Source organism: Coptis chinensis, chromosome 9 (genome assembly GCF_015680905.1).
Source record: "Coptis chinensis isolate HL-2020 chromosome 9, ASM1568090v1, whole genome shotgun sequence".
Lineage (NCBI taxonomy): Eukaryota > Viridiplantae > Streptophyta > Magnoliopsida > Ranunculales > Ranunculaceae > Coptis > Coptis chinensis.
In genome coordinates, this window is record NC_141464.1 from 10,853,517 (window position 1) to 10,869,458 (window position 15,942).

Consider the following 15,942-nt stretch of genomic DNA (forward strand, 5'->3'; position numbering starts at 1 on the left):
GAGAGGACAATAAGAGTCGGGATGCTCATAACTCAAATAGAAATTACATGGAATAGAGTTGATGTTCATGACAGGAGTAGGCTTTTGTTGAATAGAAATGGCTTCTACCTTTTTTGTGAGGGATTCGATTAGAGTTCTAAGCTCAGGATCAGATTTAACCTCAAACATACTGGCAGCCTTAACTGTTGAAGAAGCATTAGCAGAGCGGGGGATATCATTACCCCCCAGTTATTATTATGCTTGGTTTGATCTTATAAAAATCTATAAGCCTCTGTGGCTCTTTTACTAAGGAAACTACCCTCATTCATTATATCAAGAACCTCTTTATGATGATGTAATAGCCCCTTGAAAAAGGCACGAACAAGTGTGTCTTTTGCAAGGTTATGATGTGGACACTCTATGAGAAGATTAGTGAAATGATTCCAGGCCTCTGAAAAGGATTCATGAGGATTCTGGCGGAAGAAATGAATCTTGTAAAGCATTTCATCTGTCTTCAGTGGTGGGTAAAACTGTTCCATGAACAATAGACCAAGTTTGGCCCATGAGTCCACAGAATTAGGCGCTTGGGCAGTTAACCAAGATGTCGCTTTATCGGCTAGGGTGAAAGGAAACACCCTCAATTTAATTTGTTCTAAAGCTACGGTAGGATGATAGAATGTGGTAAGAACTTGTTCTATCCTACGCATATGTTGATAAGGCTTCTCATGGTCTAACCCATGAAAAACTGGTAACAAATTAAATATATTTGGGGGAATTCGAAAATCCCCCACTAGGTCTGCAAGAACGATGCATGACTTAGGGTTATCGTTGAGGGCTTTGTAAAAATCAAAGAGAGGAGTCTCTGTTTCGTCAGCCATTGATGCCAGTGTAGTGTGTGGTATTCTAGATAGGCGTGTGCATTGACGTTTACGATAGATCACGTTAGACAGTTTTTTCTTACCGGACCTTAATCTCATGCAAGGCTAAGTCCAATATTAAAGAAACATGAACAACAGTCAAACAATAACCTAATATGCTAGAATTAAAACTCCTCTGACAGAAGAGGCGAGGAGTGGAAGAAGGAGTACCTGAATGTCTCCTTGCTACGCGTATGAATAACGTCTTGTATACGCAATCTCAGTGTATTTAAAAAGTTGGAAACACTGAATAACTGTAACAAAATGAGAGTTTGAATTAACCTTTGAAAATCGGGCTTTCTTCATAAGGGGTGCGGGCGCGCTTGGAAACAGGCTTATAAGAGTGCGGGCGCGCTCAAGGTATTCTTTTGAAAAAAAAAAATCCAGTAACCGGAGGGCGGGCGCGCTTCCAAAATGGAGTACTTAGGCGCGTGCACGCTTAAGGTATTCTTTCGGAAAAAAAAAATGTCTGAACAAAACAAACACAGTTAGAACCAAACATTCGGGTGGGTGGGTGAAATGGGATTTTGGTAGAATTACGAAGGGAAATGAATCTAAATAGAACTAAGATGGCGACGATGTCATTTGATAATAATAAAAACATCTATTTTACATAATCTTAAATAATTATGCTAGGAATAAGTAAAACATTTGAATTTCTACTTAATGATCAAAGTTTCTACTCTCGATTATCTTATAATAAGTGGAGTAAAGATTTCGTTCCACTCCTAGTTGTTTAGACGTAAAGTTTCACTAGTTTTAACAATTCTAACAATATCAATGAGAGTAATGGTTTAATCAGACTAATATGGTGATTTGAACTAATTAAGATGTTCTAACTTATACTATAGCAATTAAATACTAAGATTTGAGTATGGAGAAAGGATTAGGGGGATTTGATTTCACCTTGATTGATTCCTAATATGTTAGTGTAGATTATTGCAATCCTAACCAATAAAGATTAAGTATTTGATCTCTAACTATTCACGGCATCTCTAACCATATAATAATTAGCATGAGCGGAAGTTTAACCCATTCTCATGGTGAATAAAGTAATCTCTAGAGTGAAACTTTTGAATAAGCAATAATTCTAACTAACACATCAAGTCTTCATCAAAGCTTCATCAAACCCATCTAATGGAGGTTTAGCTCTGATTCATTAGACTATCATTAATAGATGAATAAGAAGAAGACATCATAATAACAATAACTTGGCTTTATTAATCTAATGGAAGAGAGTCTAAGAATTAAAAACTATATTAAAAACTAAGTATTGAATAATTAACTACGTCTTAAGAGTTATACCTTAGTCCTCTTTATATAGGAGAGGGCTAGGTCTACAATTTCATGCATGGGCTTTGGATCCATGTTTTGGGCCATTAATTCAAGACCAAAACCTAATTACTTAAGTCCAAAAAGGGTTTCTCTGCTAGAAATTACTGCAACTGCCTTTTCGTCCACTTTTACTCCTCTGCTTGGATCAAGACCTGGACCATTAGAAATCTCTTTCCAAGCCGGTCGTTTTGACATTAGGTGGGCTCAATTCCGAGGTCTGAGTCCAAAAATACGGCCTATGCAAGTTCTGTTAACTTTTGTGAGCTATTTCTGCCCGCGTTAACTTTGACTTTTCAGCTTTGACTGAGCTTTAACAAAGCTTTTTCTCCTTGAAACTTGGGTTTTAACAATAGAACTTCTTAGCAACCAACCTTTGCTCCTTTCTCTTGCAAAAGTGACATATTTCTTTACATATTTGACTCCAATGCCTGAAATACACAAAAACACGTAAATAGTACTAATTCTTATTTATTAATCACATAATTGGTCTAAATGTAATATTATTAAGGAGTTAAAACTATAATTTTGGGTTCTTATCAACTTGATATTAAAATCTACTCTACTCCTACATGAGCATAGATTAAGTCTAGGTGTCGTCTCTCTTCCTACTTTTTGGCTTTTATATTACACCTTTTACCAAAGACTGATTTTCCTTCTCCCTCTACAATCAAGACACCTCACTATGTTGCTTTTTGTTTTTCCTTTATGCTTTTGCTTTTTCAATATCTTCTTAACCAAACTAGGTTTTTAAGCAAGTCTTCTTTTGTAGTAAGGCCATCTATCTCCAGTCTCCTGAGTTAAGGACATGACTTTCAGTCCTCTGGTTTTGAGTCCTTGACCTTTGACTTTGACTTTGATTTTTTCAGCACTTTTCATAGTATCTTGAGTCTTCATAATAATCTTTAATAACGCTCCTTTTGGCGCTAAAATTTAGCTTTTATGATAAGTGGTCTGAAATGGCCTATAACCTGAAAAAGATAATAAAAGCTATAAGTTGTAATGCAGTAATGTAAAGATAATAAAACACACATTTGGGAGCTGATCAACCACCCCCAAATATCATTTTTTTTTTTTTGTCTTCAAGCAAGGATGAGAGAGAAAACTAAGATAACAGATGTGTGATTTATTATACTAATCAAGTTTCGTAGAGTACGATTGCATTGACCATATGCAACAAGACCTTAAACCATTAGGAATTCCTTAGTGGACGAGCTTAAGCCTCGTGAGAGTTTTCCAGAGAAGGTACTCACAAACTTCTTTATCTAGTGCAAAAGGGTCTTGTCTCCTTATTTATTCTCAGAAGTCTATACATCTCATTAACTGGGAATAAGGACAAGCTCATTTGAATTTAGAATAACATATGTGCAGTAATTAAATCATCTAAAATTAAATGCGCAAACATGAGCATTGAAATGCAAAAACAAAGTCGTTTCTGAAACTTTTGGAGAGCGTCTTAAGGTGGGTTCTCACAGGGATGTGTTAAACACAAACTCTCTGATAGATTCACTTAAGTTTCGTTCTCTCAAATGCAATGAACATTTATATTCCTCACATACACGAATGACGTCCAAAGGAAACCGAGCCCTGATCACACTTGTCATTTACTATCACACCATTTTATTCCTAATCGAGCTAGAAGTCCTTTATTAGGAGTTACGGGGCTAGGGTAATGGTTTAGAAGGAAAAAAGAAGGAAAAACAAAATCTGATAAGTTGAAAAGTTGGGTCTTCGTGATACTTGTAACTAGAAAAGAACCTCGTTTTGTTCTTTACTTCCAAATTGTGATTCATTTTTTAGCCCTTTGGCTTTGTGACTCCATATGATTTTGATTTTTGGAAGTTCTAACTTTGCTTTTGTTTTTTTCGATATCGACTTCTTTTGATTTTGAACTTTTGGGAGATTAGATTTTTGACTCCTTTGATGTTTTTTGGAGTTTTGGCTTTTGATGGGTATTTCCTTTCTTTTCTTTTCGAAGCAACTAACTGATCTTATTTTGTACAAGGTCTTCTCTTCTCTTTTTCTAATATTCATCCAATTCTCAACTAGTCAACTGGATAAGCTTTTTATTATGTGTTTTAATAGGCCAGGGATTTATTGTGAAGAATAAAAAGGCTTTTAGAAAATTGTGAAGGCTAAAAAAGGGGTAACTAGAGGATTTTTTTTTTGGGTTTTTAACGTTTATTTGGCTATATCGATCCAAAAATGGCCTAAATTCTCTCCTAGGATATGGCATGGTGATCAAGCAAGTGGACGTGTGGTCTTTCTATCCGGACATCCATTGTGTCATCACTCAATAATCATTCAGTTGAGGCTTTTGGCTAGATTCTCACAGGATATGAAGCTTCGTTGTTCTAACCTTGGTATCGAAAACTCATTGCTATATACAATCAAATGCTTATGCGTGACATTCATGAAAATATGCATAAACTATTGTATGTATATTAGTCTAAGTTCAAAGAACGAATCCTTACTCTGTTGCTATAAAGAGACTTCTAGACTATTTATTCATCATGGAAAAATGAAACAAGACTTTTAGTACTAAACAGAAAAAAATATTTTTGGTCTTTTTCGAAAAGTTTTTTAAGAAAGGAAGAAATATACTACTATATTTAATATAAGAAATGTCTAGTTTTTGCAAAATATTGCTATACCACCCCCAAATAGAAATATGTTTTGTCCTCAAAGTATGAAGAGATAAGGAAAGAGACTACTATAGAAACATGAGCAAAACAACAATACACCTGTACTCTATTATTCGTGATGAAAATATACCACCGCCAAATAAGTTTGAGGCATGGGTTGTTTGATATAGAACTAGGAATACATGGTTTATTGTACTAGTAGGTTACGAAATTATTCTACTATGAAATTTTTGGGTTTTCGTATTTTTGAAAACGTATATGTAATGCAGAAAAAAAAATGTAAAATTTTGGCATGATGTATATGTATTACCTTCTACTCATATACCAAATTTCATAGATAAAACTTAAACAAACATATAGAATTAAAATTATACTAAGCGTCATACAAACAAATTAAAAATAAAAATAAAACATCCAACTATACGGACACTAGGGAACTGCCTCGTCAGAATCCGTGTGTGACTCATCGCGACGTCGAGAATATCCTTCTCCTCGCTGACGTCGGGTCCTAAAGTGTCTATCACTACGTGGGAGCGCATCTCTAATGCTATGCAGTATCATTGTGACACTGTGCTGAAAATGTCGTTGCTCCTGCTGGAAAGATTGCTGCTCCTCCCTAAGGGTTTATTGTGCCGCTATAAGGACTCGCTGCCGTTGCTTGAGTTGGTGGACTTGCTGGTGCAGAATCCTCTGGCCCTTATGGATGAAATGAATTTCGTCCATGGATTAAGTGAACTGGCGAGTGGCACCTTCAGCGAGTTAGTTCACTGGTGTAGGTGTGGGAGTGGGAGTGGTGCATGCGTGATCGGCGGCAGGTGATTGCCAGAATTGTTGGACGTAGTGGGAATAGATAGGACCAATGGTAGCATCCTTGACCTCCACTAGAGTGTTTGTAGCAGTGAAACCCCAATGATGTATGATCCTAGTGACCATCACTGGTAAAGAAGTGGTGGACCTCCTGGGTTTGCAGAGTTGCTTCCAGACGAAGGTGGCGATGCAGAAGCTGTTCTTCTGCTCCTAAAGAATCCACAGGATGTGGAGCACCACCTTACTGATATTAGAAGGCTTGATTGAGCCTATCAAGTTGTAGGTTGTCCATTGAGATACCGCCAACTGATTGCTTCGAAGCAAACTCTAAAACACGCAGTGTGACATGGGGTTTTTCCTACCCTTAAGAAGCATTTCTGCCATCATAACGTCGATGGTCTTGTTGTCGGAGGACTATTCCGTCTGTGTATAGACTTTTAGAGGAATCCCCAGTGCCTCACTTACCACCTCCTTAGTGAGCTCGAAAGTGTTGTCCTCCATGACAACCATGAATCGGTTATCGTCCTCTCATTGCATGTTGTTGTAAAACGAAAGAGTGAGAAAGGGAGAATAACTCGCATCCCCCATCAAAACAAGAGACTCCTATCCTCTTCTTCTAATCTCAGCCTTGAAGTGCACTTTAAACATATTGGAATTAAAGTTCGAAGTTTTGCCCTGGCACGATTTTTAAGACTCGTGCCATTTTGGTTAGGAGTTGATGAAATCAAGGTAGTTAGTTGTATTGAGGGTTGAAAATGGAGCTTACTATAAAAATTTGGAGTGGTGGGGTTGAATTTGGATGGGCGGTCACATAGTGATGGGGGCAGACGCGTGATGGTGTGGTGCGACTAGGGTTTGGAAATTTTTGGGGAAGATGTGGGTCATGCCTTTCAAAAGTAACTACCAAATATGTACATAGTTAGATTCAAGAGGTACTTAGCCCAAAATGCACTAAAGAAATACGAGTTCAGCATTCAACCAATATCATTGAAATGACAACTTAGAGAAATTTAATAGAAAAAAATTAAAATAAAAATAAAATAATCATCACCATTTCAGTACACAATATCATAAGAGTTGATGAGATATGTTTCAAAAGTAATATATATATATATATATGGCAGTTATTAGTTGAATATGCTTATCACGTATATATATATCTCAAAAGGTCCAAAAGGTAATTAGCCCAAAATGTATTTAAATAATACGAGTTCAACATTCAACTAATATCAATCTTCTATATGTGGTAAACATATTTCTCAATTTGTACCTTGATAACAAATCAATAAATTAAAACTTAGAGAAACTTATGCAGAAAAAAGCAAACAAATTGAAAAACAAACAAACAAACAAACAAACAAGAGTTCGGTATAGAAGAAATAATATCTATAAGTGATAAACGGATTCATCATTATGTAACTTGCTCAAAGATCAACAAATTACAACTTAGGGAAACTTTAAAAAATAATAAAAAATAAATTATAATAATCACCATCACCATTTAAGTACTGATAAGCACCCAAAACTGTAATATAAAATCCCGTAGAGACATAGCATTTTGGTTAATTATGTGTTTAATAATCATGAAATAATTGTATTTTTGTGCTTTTACAGGTTTGAGCAATCAATGTAAAAATGAGGATAAAGCCAGTATTTAAGAACGAAATAGTGTGTTTACGTGAAGCATTCCGATTTAGCCCATGCAAAGCTCAATGAAGCCCGACTAAAGCCCAGGGACTTAATCAGGATAATTCTAGGTCAGAAGAGGATCAACGTGCCATAAAGCATCAAACTTATGAAGCCCATATCTTCTGAACCTGGACTACAAATCAAGTAAGTGAACCATCAGAACGATCAGTGCAACAAGCTCTATCTCCAGCCAGATTTTGCATAAATCGACTTGCGGACCTGCCACTGGATAGAGCACGTGAGCCCATTATGTAGACCCACGGAATTTGATAATCAAGCTCACACGTCAAGCTTCCGCACAAGTCAAGCATTTTGGCACAAAAGTCTTGATAGGTGGCACAAAATTAATTGGAATAAAAAAAGTCTTGATAGGTGGCATAAAATTAATTGGAAATCAAAGAAAGTCTTGATTAATTAGGTGCCAAACAAATCTTGACTAATTATTTGGCAACAAAATTCTTGATTGGAATTAAATTGTATGGTTGAGTTCACGTGGAGCAAAAGAGAAAGGAAGCAATCTCTTGCTTTAAAAAGGACTCTTCATGGGCAAGACACAACTTTTGATTCCTTAAGTTAGTTTAGTTTTCATTTTGCTTAGGAAGTTAGCAAGTTACATTTTCTAGTTCTAAGTTATAATCGAACTTTGTAATAGTTTTCACAACCTTTCTAATAAAAATACTTTCTTGTATAAATAGGATTTTCATTGTTATTCTCTTTCCTTTCCCATCAATTTAATTCACTATAATTTCTAGAATGTAAGGATCATGAGCTAAAACCCTCCCTGGTAGAGGGTTAATGACGCTCATGTGAAGATCAAACTCCGGTTGAGGAGTCTTGGATCATGGCTTAGGACTTTGGTTGTATTTGACATCCTGTTGTAGGAACCATTATGGTTTCGCCGAATGATTTACTACAAACTGCGAAACACATACGCGCAGCGGAATAAGGGGTGTCACGGTTTGGTTAGAAATTTACCTTTAGATCGGTTGTGATAACTCTGAGAATCCAATAGCTATGAAATCAACGACCTCTTGATCTTCTATTGTATTCCTATTAATAGATTGGATGTTGTGTGGGCAACGATCAACCAACCCCCTTCTTTCTCTCTTGGCCTATCTCACTCACAAAGCTAGAAACGAATTCAGATCTACTTTTCTTGCCTCTCTTTTTCAACCAATGAATAGTGAATTTGGCCAGGAGAGAAGGGTTTATTTTTATAGGCTACAACAGGGACCATGAGGAGAAATTAGGGTTGGGCCTCCTGACGGGCTTGGGCTTCCCATGTTCACCCAGAACACATAGCCCAAGTCTGTCAACAAATGGCTTATTCCACTAAAGGCCATTGTTGTACTACCGCCCTAATCCCAAATTACGTGTCAGTGCTCCATATTATATACTCGTTGATCTCCCCGTGTTTAAGATATCGAATGCCCGTTGATTAAGTCAGGTTACTGACAACTACATTAATCAACTTCTTATGTCCTTGAGTAGTACCACTCAACCCCATTGTCATGTCGGATCAAATCCACTTGCACGGTTTACATGACAATCCTTATGAGCTCCTCAAGGGGACATCATCAGCCCAACTTCTTGCGGGACACGGATTCCTTCTATAATCAACAACACACCTTACATATAATTGTCATTATCCAATCCATCGAGTTTGTTGATTCACAAATGAATCTCACTCATTGATGATTTAAAGCAATGTACAATGCACGTAAGTGCCCGTTATTATATCCGAATTAAGAGGACAAGCATCCATAATAATAGAGGCATTTGTTCTCTTATATAGTCAGTATAAAGATAAACAACCTCATTTGGTCCTATTAAATACACACAAAGTGTACTAGTGTAATCCTACAGTCAAGATAGACTAATACAAGATTATACTACAACCGTACCAATGGTTTGTCCAAATCCATCTAGGTTGTGAACATTTACTTATACTTTATAAGGTACTGATGATATGATCTTCTGTGTGTCACCACATACCATATCATCTACAACATAAAGTATTAGACACATGCATATAACTAATAACATTTGCCCATATGATTCTCATTCAAAATATAAAGAATTAGAGTTATTACAAAAGTAATGCTTTTAGTATATAACCCTATCACCTGTCACAAAATGATAGTGGTCGTTGAAGATTGGAACATGGACCTCGAGATAAGCTCACGTGCGCGACCCAGGTGACACTAGGGCTAGTCGCGCATGCGAGTCTTTGGTGAATCCAAGTTCTCAAATTTGAGTGGCTGGTGTAGAATAAAACTAGGGGTTGAATAGATATTTCATAGATGAACATCAGTTCAATCCCTCATGCTAACAAGATGAGCTTAGAGATAGGTTCGTGTTGTTAGAGATTTAAGTAGATCTAGTGGAGAGTATCTCAAAGTTGTTAATGTGGTTCACCATAAATTGTTTGGAGCTTGAATGATTGGAGTTTTAGAAGAAAGGAAGGTAGTTTTTTTTTAGTTTAGGATTGAATTGGTTAACTAGTTTATGAATAACATTGAAAAAGGTTAAGTTGTTTATGTGATTGACAAAACACAAACTTGAAAGGAATGAATTGAAAGGATTGATTGAAAGAAAGAACAACAAATAAGAAATGATTAATTAATTGAAGAACATAAAGTAAATAACAAGATTGAAAAATGAAGAATAATAAAGTAAATGACTTGAATGAAAAAAAGACTAGAAATTAAATCCTACATGACACTAGAATAAGTCTAGGTGCATTCTCTCTCCCTAACTTTTAGTTTTATACCCCTACTTTATGCAAATGACTGATTTGCCCTTCTCCATTACATTTAAGACACCTCACCCTTTGCTTTATACTTTTGCTTTTTATTTTTCTTGATTAAGATAGGTTTTAGAGAAAGTCTTCTTTTGTGTTAAGGACATCTATCTCTAGTCTTCTAAGTTGAGGACTTGACTTTCAGCTCTTTGGTTCTGACTCCTTGACCTTTGACTTTGACTTTGACTTTGAATTTTTTAACATTTTTTCATAGCAGCTTCAAGTCTTCATAATAAGTGTAATTAAGGCTCCTTTTGGTGTCAAGACGCAGCTTTTATGATAAGTTCTCTGAATTTCTCTATAACCTGAAAAAGGCAATAAAAGCTATGAGTTATCTTTTTATTATGCGTAAGAAGGGTTGTAATGCAGTAATGTAAGAGTAATAAAATGCACATTTAGGAGCTGATCACCACCCCCAAATAGCATCTTGTTTGTCTTCAAGCAAGGATGAGAGAAAAACTAAGCCACAAATGTGTGATTTATTATTAATTATACTAATCTTGTTTCACAGAGTACGATTGCATTGACCATATGCAACAAGGCCTTAAACTAGTAGAATTCCCTAGTGGACGAGCTTTAAGCCTCGTGAGAGTTTTCTAGTGAAGGCACTCACAAACTTCTTCTATCTAGTACAAAGGGTCTTGTTTCCTTATTTATTCTCAGAAGTCTATACATCTCATTAGCCGGGGAATAAGGACAAGCTCCTTTGAACTTAGAATAACATATGTACAGTAATTTAATCGCATCTAATGGTAAATGTGCAAAACCTGAGCAGTGAAATGCAAAACCAGAGTCGTTTCGGAGACTTCTGGAAAGCTTCCATAAGCTGGGTTCTCATAGAGTGTGTTAGAATCAAAACTCTCTGATAGATTCACTCAACTTTCATTCTCTCAAATGCAGCAGGCATTTATATTCCTCCCATACACGAATGATGTCCAAAGGAAACCGGGGATGATTGATCACACTTGCCACTTACTATCACACCATCATATTCCTCATTGGGCTAGAGGTCTTTTATTAGGAGTTATGGGGCTTGGGTAATTGTTTAGAAAGAAAAGGAAGGGAAAAACAAAAATCTGATATGTTGAGAAATTGGGTCTTCAAAATACTTGTAACCAAAGAAGAAGCTCGTTTTGTTCTTTGCTTCCAAATTATGATTCATTCTTTTAGCCCTTTGGCTTCCCATATGATTTTGAATTTTGGGAGTTCTAACTTTGATTTTGTTTCTTTTTGCTTTTATTTCTGATATCATCTCCTTTTTTATTTTGAACTTTTGGGAGATTCGATTTTGTACTCCTTTGAATTTTTTGGAGCTTTGGTTTTTTATGGGTCTTTCTTTTCTTTTCTTTTTGAAGCAACTAACTGATCTGTTTTTGCATAAGGTCTTCTCTTCTCTTTTTCTGATATCCATCTAGTTCTCAACCTGTCAGCTGGGTAAGCTTTTTATTGTGTGTTGTAACGGGTTAGGAATTTATGGCGAAGAATAAAAAAGCTTTTAGAAAATGGTGAAGGCTCAAAAAGAGGTAACTAGAGGAAAACTATCTTTTTGGGTTTTTAACGTTTATTTGGCTATATCGATCCAAAAAGGGCCTAAATTCTCTCTTAGGATATGATGTGGTGATCAAGAAAGTGGAGGTGTGGTCTTTCTATCCAGACATCCTTTGTGTCATCACTTAATAATCATTCAGATGATGCTTTTGGCTAGATTCTCACATGATATAGAACTTAATTATTGTTCTAACCTTGGTCTCGGAAACTCACTGCTATATACAAACAAATATTGATGCATGCCATTTATGAAAAGATGTAGAAACTATTGTACGTATATTAGTCTAAGTTTGAAGAACAAGTCCTTACTCTATTGCTATAATGAGACTTCTAAACTTTTTATTCATCATAGAAAAAGGAAACAGGACATTTTAATACTAAACAGAAAAATATTTTTGGTCTTTTTCAAAAAACATTTTTAGAAAGAAAGAAATATACTATTATATCTACTATAGAAAAATGCCTAGTTTTTGCAAAATGTTACTATACCACCCCTAAATAGAAATATGATTTGTCCTCAAAGTATGAAGAGATAAGGAAAGAGATTATCATAGAAACATGAACAAAAACAGCGATACACCTGTAGTTTGTTCTTCATGATGAAAATACACCACCCCCAATTAAATTTGGGGCGCGGGTTGTGATCAGCTCCCAAATGTGTGTTTTATTACCCTTACATTACTGCATTACAGCCCTTCTTATGCTTAATGAAAAGACAACTCATAGCTTTTATTGCCTTTTTCAGGTTACAGAGAAATTCAGACCAATTATCATAAAAACTGCGTCTTAGCACCAAAAGGAGCCTTAATCATACTTATTATGAAAATTAGAAGCTACTATGAAAAAGTGCTAAAAAAGTCAAAGGTCAAAGGTCAAAGACTCAGAACCAAAGAGCTGAAAGTCAAAGTCCTCCACTCAGAAGACCAGAGATAGATGTCCTTAGCATAAAAGATGGCTTTCTCTAAAATCTATCTTGAAAAAAAAAAAAAAAAAAAAAAAAAGGAAAAACAAAAGCATAGAGTAAAGGGTGAGGTGTCTCAAATGTAATGGAGAAGGGCAAATCAGTCATTTACATAAAGTAGGGGTATAAGAACTAAAAGTTAGGGAGAGAGAATGCACCTAGACTTATTCTAGTGTCATGTAGGATTTATTTTCTAGTCTTTTTTTCATTCAAGTCATTTACTTTATTGTTATTCATTTCAATCTTCTTATTTGTTTTTGTTATTCAATCAATCAATCTTCTTTCTTATTGTTCTTTTTTTCAATCAATCATTTTAATTCTTTTATTTTAAGTTTGTGTTCTTTCAAAACAACTTAAGTGTTTCAATGTTCTTCATAACTAGTTAACCAATACATGTCCTAAACTAAAGATTCTACCTTCCTTTCTTCTAAAACTCCCAAATCATTTAAGCTCCAAACAATTTATGGTGAACCACATCAACAACTTTGAGATACTCAACACTAGACTACATCAAATGCCGTCGCCGTCATGGATTGAAGGAGCAAGAATGCTTGGTTGAGCATCTAAGGAGGGAAGCATCACTCTCACATTTTCACTTCTTATTTTTCTAATTTTCGTTAATTTATTTTGTTGTTTTTCATTACTAACTTACTTTTTTGCAAATCCAGGTTCGAGATCCACATGCTGGAGAGGAGCTAAAGCTGCAGTTGAAAGACAACGGAACTTTGTCGGAACCCAACGGGCGATCGTGAGCTCACCTCCAAACAATGATATTTGATTTTTTCACAGTTCAGTTGTTTTCTGTGCTTGTTTGTACTATGAAACTCGGATTTTGTAATAAAGTAGTATAAATCAGTGGAACTTGTTTGTAATAGATAGAGATATAAAGAAAAAAAAAGAAAACGAAAAAAAAATACAAAATATGAGTTTTTGATTGATTTTGTGGATGAACATGAGTGAACACTTGGTTGAAGTTCTGAACTTACCAAGAGATTAGAGTTTTAATTGACTTGAGAAGTTCAAGTGTGCGAGGCGAGTCGTGAATAATACGATCACACACTTTGAATCAACTTGGTAATCAACACTCTAACTAAGTTTAGCTCTAGTTAATCTAGTTAATCTATCTAAACTAGTTAATCTATTAGATTAGTTTAGTTTTATGTTTGGTTCCCTTGAAGGTAAAGTTGTTTAATTATTAAAAACCCAAACTATGGGCTTTTTAAGTGGACCTTTTATTGTAACTTAAAACAGGGAAAATCTCGAACAGTTGGGCCTAATTCTCAGATCACGTCCCAACCAACGTCACCTTCTCCTCAAGCAGCGTGTAAGCACGGCTTGAGAGGTAAATTCTAATAAACCTCCTCAAAGCCCACGTAAGAGGATACCTTGTGTGTTCAAGTATGCTTACGTGAGTGTTTGAAATTTAATTTCCACACTATAATTTACATTCACGCCTAAGGCTTAACCCGAGCCATATAACAACCACTGGGAAGTCCTTCCTCAATGTAGATAAATTGGGCGTTGCTTGATTCTTGAAGCCCTAAACCAAAAAAATGATTTAAAATCAATCAACTAGAGCCCAAAGTAGTCACGCTCCTCTAGAATACGACAAAAATATAACCACGAGGATTTAGAGTAATCAGTTACCAGATTCCGATGGACCAACTACCTTCCTTACTCCCCTCCCCCAGATTCATTGTGAGTGAGATTCTTGGTAGCACACCACTTGGTGAAGTGACTTCCTACTCTTCTAAGACATGTAGTAGATCCATCCTAGTCTCGCGCCCACTTGTTCCCTTAAATAGGGCATACTAAATTATGGACCAAGCAAAGTTTTCAAAACTCCATACTTGCAAAAACGAATTTCAATTGCTTGAGCATACCTTGCATCGTTTGTGCATGTTAGGATAGTTTTACTGTCTTGCTAAAAGTGTATGATAGTGAGTTCAGGTACTACAGGTATTAGCAAGAATAAAACTTTACTCACGTAGGAGAGCACATCGTCCTAGACAATCTCCTATTTTTAGTCCTCCATCTACTAAGATGGACGACGAAGTAGTGCAAGCTGATGAGCCTCTCTCCAACTTCTACACACCATTGCAAGATGGGCCTCCATCTTGTATACGACTCACACCGCTCACAAGCAATTTTTGCATTCCACTAAACGTGTTCAATCTTCTACCCATATTCCATGGGTTAGAACACGAGTTGCCGTATGAGCATCTACGCTGAATACATGAAGTATGCAATACTTTCCACCATCTGGGCTTCATCGACGATCAAGTGAAGCTACGAGTATTTCCTTTCACTCTAGCTGGTAAGAGTCATGCATGGCTTCTTTCTCAGAAACCCGATTCTTTCGATACATGGGAAAATGTTGTGTTCTCCTTCGTGACGAAGTACTTTCCGCCGAAGAAAACAGAAAATATAAGAAGTAAGATATAGTTCTTCAGACAGAGTCTAAGTGAGACATTTTCTGAAGCATGGGATAGATTCTTTGACCTACTCTATTCATGTCCTCACCATAAACTAGAAAAATCCACTCTTGTCCAATGTTTCTTCAAAGGTCTTCTCCAAGAACACAAAGTAACCCTCGACATCATGAGTAATGGTAATTTCTTGGATAGAAATGCAACCGAAGCCTTAACCTTTCTTGAAAACCAAGCTGAAAAGAGTACCCATTGGGGTGATATAAACAATTCCAGAACAGCCCAACCCAGTACATCTAAGGCTAGTGGTATTTTTGAGGTAAAATTCAATCCATAAATCAAAACTTTAATCGAAACCTTCATAAGAAAGATAGATGCCATCGCAATCAAACAAAAAGACCAAACCCCTCATCCTGTCATGAACATAAATACCTCACCATGAAACTTTTGTCTAAGCTTAAATCATATAGATGCCACCTGTCCCTTGATCACGAACCTATCATCACTTTAGTCAGAAGAAGTATATGCTTTCAATGTACCAAATGCACCATGGAGACAACATCCAAACTTTGCATGGACGAACATTCCACAAAACTAACCACCTCTAAGTTTCAACAAACCACCAAATACATTCAGACAAGGACAACGACAAGGTACCTATAACAATTAGAATAGAGCATTGGTTCCATCCCATTTTAACCAGAACTACCAAAACCCACCTATCAACAACCAAAGAAACCTAGTTCCCATTACACCATCAACTAATGTCCAAATAGATAAGCCCACCGAAATAATGCTATATGTTATGCAACAACAAACCCAAATCCTAGCA

General features: G+C 36.1%; 1 non-coding gene across 1 annotated transcript; it reads right to left on the reverse strand.

Annotated features, from left to right (window-relative positions):
- Positions 1 to 15,105: 15,105 nt before the first annotated feature.
- Positions 15,106 to 15,212, reverse strand: LOC147474736 (small nucleolar RNA R71). The gene has a single exon (XR_015209936.1). It is a non-coding gene; the product is annotated as a small nucleolar RNA R71 (small nucleolar RNA).
- Positions 15,213 to 15,942: the final 730 nt, after the last annotated feature.